Below are 3,940 nucleotides of genomic sequence, written 5' to 3' on the forward strand. Positions count from 1 at the left end.
ATGGATTCCCAGTGAAGGTGAAACTAGAAATAGCATCTAATAGCATCTGGTGTCTGCTCCCATATAAAGGAATACAAGCTCACCCAATACCAGCAGTGGAAAAGCAATTTGGCTTAATCTGATCTTTAAGCACCTCATTTCCTGCATTCTGATGGATTTTTATTCACTAATTTGTGTCCTTTCTCTAACACATAAAACAGGGAATACCAAACTTTTCTCAACACCTATTAATATGGTATCATCCTAGTACTCAAACTTACAAGAACTTGTGTGAAATTTCAAACTCTTATGAGTAACTTGGATATTGTCGCTGTCGGGTGGAAACCTCTTATGTCCAAAATGGTTATTTTTCAGGAAACTGGAAAAACAATGTATATTCTAAATCAGGGCTGTCAAACTCATTTTAACCCTTTCATGCATAAATTATGAGAACCTTAGTCAAGATTTTTTTTATTGAGTATTTTTATTCCTCCTTAGGCATGAAAAAAAATTCCAATTAAGTTTTTTTCCTCATGGAAATACGAAAATGTCCATGCATTTAATTTTTGAAGAAAAGAAACATAAACCCAATATCAGAAAGTGAGATGAAAACAATGAAATAAAAACATTTTAATGCTGCTAATCTGATGTTTTCTCACATTTTAACATATTCTAATGCTAGTTATTACTCACGTCATGGAAATAACATGCAAAAAAACAAAAACAAAAAACTTTTTGTCTAACAAATAACAACTGATTTACACTAAAACATGTTACTCCAGATCAGGTTTATCAAGAACAGCAAAGTTACAGTAATGGTGTGAATTGCAGTGTATGGGATGATGCATAAGTGTTGGCTGATATGGAACTAAAACAACAAAACCCATCAATATACAAGAGAACAGCTGGAGAATAACTGTCCACTGTAGTGACTAGTATACATGAAAGGGTTAATTCAGTGGCCATATTCACCCCAATATGATCTCAAGTGGGCCGGACCAGTAAAACAGTGAAAACAGTAAAATTACATTAGTAAAATCTTGTAATGGCCAAAAGTTTTCAATAAATACATAAATGTGAAAGAAAGCATGCTAATGTTGATATCCTGTTCCACAGTCTGAACAGAAAAGTACCATATTATTGCAAAATGACAATTTTAAGCAGATTTTGAGCGCCACCTTGAATCAAATCAAAATTTTGACCTCTGAAGAGACTGGAACCACAAAAAATGACTTCAGCACATCACAAAATATAGAAACAGACATTAAGAACATGAATATTTATCAACTGTGTCTAATTCTATGCTTAAATCAATTTTCACGCAATGTGATTGGCGGCCATCTTGAAAAATGGCCGTTCAAGACAAAATTTGAGGTGGCTCAATATCTATATCTGCTCACTATCTAACAGTCTACATCTGTGCTGATTTTGGTGCTTTTATCACAAAATGCACAATAGGTTAGCTCTGCTGCCCCACTATAGGATAATGTTTACATCCACAATGTTTCCTTAAAAATCTGGAAAACATTAACAACTTGAAATATCTTAGGAAAAACAAGGGGGATTTTAACAATATTCTGCCTCATTTTATTATTTACACATGTGCATTACAACTTACATTACAATTACAAATACATAAAATATTTAGTAACAGGCAGAATATTGGTAAAATTGCATTTACTTCTTTTAAGACATTTCAAGTCTTCATATTTGTTCAGGCTATTCAATTTTTTTTGTTAATATAAACATTTTCATGTAATTTTATTTTTTTAAACAATAAAAGATTAAATCTGCAATTGTCATTATTTATAGCTTATTATGATAATATTTTACCGGTCTGACCCAATTGAGATTTAATTGGTCTTTATGTGGAAGCTGAATTGAAATGATTTTTGCACCATTGATTGATAATTTCTTCAGTGTAATTTTTGCATTTTCCATCCTACGGGCTGGGCTGGATCCTTTGGCGGACTGGATTTGGCCCCCGGGCCGCATGTTTGACACCTGTGCTCTAAATAAATGAATTGAGTTAAGAGATGTAGTCACAAGCCATTTTCAACACTTTTCATTGGTTAAATATTTCTAAAATTGTCAGCAACGTGAAGACTGATCAATAGAGTCTTTTTTTTTCTTTTCTTTTTGAAAAGAGTCATTTTGTGACAAAAAACAAACAAAAAAAAAAAAGGACCAAAAATGGATATGCTGAAAATTAACCCATAAAGACACAGTGCTACTTTTTGTTAGTTCCCAAATTATATTTTTCTCTGTTTAACCTTTCTTATGTGATTCATCACCATTTATTCTAATATTATCCTCTGGATTTGGCATTTTTCACTGTAAATCATGTATTTTCCTATATTTAACCCATACAGACCCCATGCTACTTTTGTGTCAGTTCCCAAATATTTTTTTCTTTTTATTTAACCTTTCTTAACTGATTTATCACCATTTATTATATTATCTTTTGTATTTTGCACTTTTAACTAAAAATCAGGTATTTTCCTTTGTTTAATTTACCGATCATGTACTTTAATCACCATTCTGATGTTACATTTAACCCTTTCATGCATAGTGGTCACTACAGTGGACAGCTATTATATAGTCATGGATTTTGTTGTTTTAGTTCCATATCAGCCAACACAGTGGACACTTGTGCATCATTACAAACACTGCAATTCACACCATTACTCTAACTTTGCTGTTCTTGATAAACCTGATCTGCAGTAACATGTTTGAGTATAAATTAATTGCTTGTTATTGATATTATTTTTTGCATATTATCTCCATGAAGTGAGTAATGACTAATATTAGAGTATGTTAAAATATGAGAAAACATCAGATCTGCAGCATTAAAAATGTTTTTATTTCATAGTTTTCACATAATATATCATTAAATACATGTTTCTTTGCTTCAAAAATTAAACGCACGGTGTCCAGCTGAGTGGATAATTTCACAACTCCAAGAAAAAAAAAGGTTCATAAGAAAATTTTCAATCACATTGGTTTCGTCATGCCTAAAGAGGAATAGAAACACTCAGGAAAAAAATTTGGATTAAGGTTCTCATAATTCATGCATGAAAGGGTTAAGGGTTAATATATCAAAAACAGAGAAAACTTAAGAAAAAGTGACTTCTCCAGTAAAACATATCATTAACTGAAAAGTAAAAATAAGCATCTTTGATTTTTTTTCTCTCTATTTAACCTTTAAGTGATTTATCACCATTTATCATAATATTATCCTCTGTATTTTGCATTTTTCTCTGTAAATCATGCATTTTCCTATATTTATTTCACTGATCAAAACAGAGACAACCAAAGAAAAACTGACTTTTTTCAGAAAATATATCAGTAACTGAGCATAAACCAAGTGTCTCCATCCACTGCCATTTATCAAACTCCATTAGTTTTACTGGTGAATTAATGTTGTAGAAGATGATGGTGTTTCCACGTTCACTACAGAGCCTCTGAACGTCCAAATGGGTCATATCTGATGACCGTGAAAAGATGACAAACTACTTTACACCAATTACACTGGGGAACACAATTTTTGTTGAGTTAGGTCTGACAGCTGTTTTTAACAAATTTTTGGGTGCGGAATCCAAAACTGATCTCAGTTTTTCTCTATCACGTCAAGTTTTTGAACTATAGGATCCCAGTTTTCTTAAAAAATATGAAAAATACTGTACTTAACAGATATATGCTTGTTTTATAAAAATTTTCAAATATTGACATACAATGAAATATCAAATCCCCTACGAACTGAATCCTCGTGAATTTCAAAATTTGCATCATTGCTGTCATTGCGTTCTTCAACATCACTCAGATCTTTCTACAGGGTGTTTCAAAAAAAAGTATACACTCAGAAAAATGCCTAAAAAATGAAAATTCCATAAGTTTCAGAAAATATCTATACGGTTATTGATAGACCAAGGTCTCATGCTTTCATTACCACAATGGCAGG

The sequence above is a fragment of the Sphaeramia orbicularis genome, chromosome 20 (genome assembly GCF_902148855.1).
Source record: "Sphaeramia orbicularis chromosome 20, fSphaOr1.1, whole genome shotgun sequence".
Classification (NCBI taxonomy): domain Eukaryota; kingdom Metazoa; phylum Chordata; class Actinopteri; order Kurtiformes; family Apogonidae; genus Sphaeramia; species Sphaeramia orbicularis.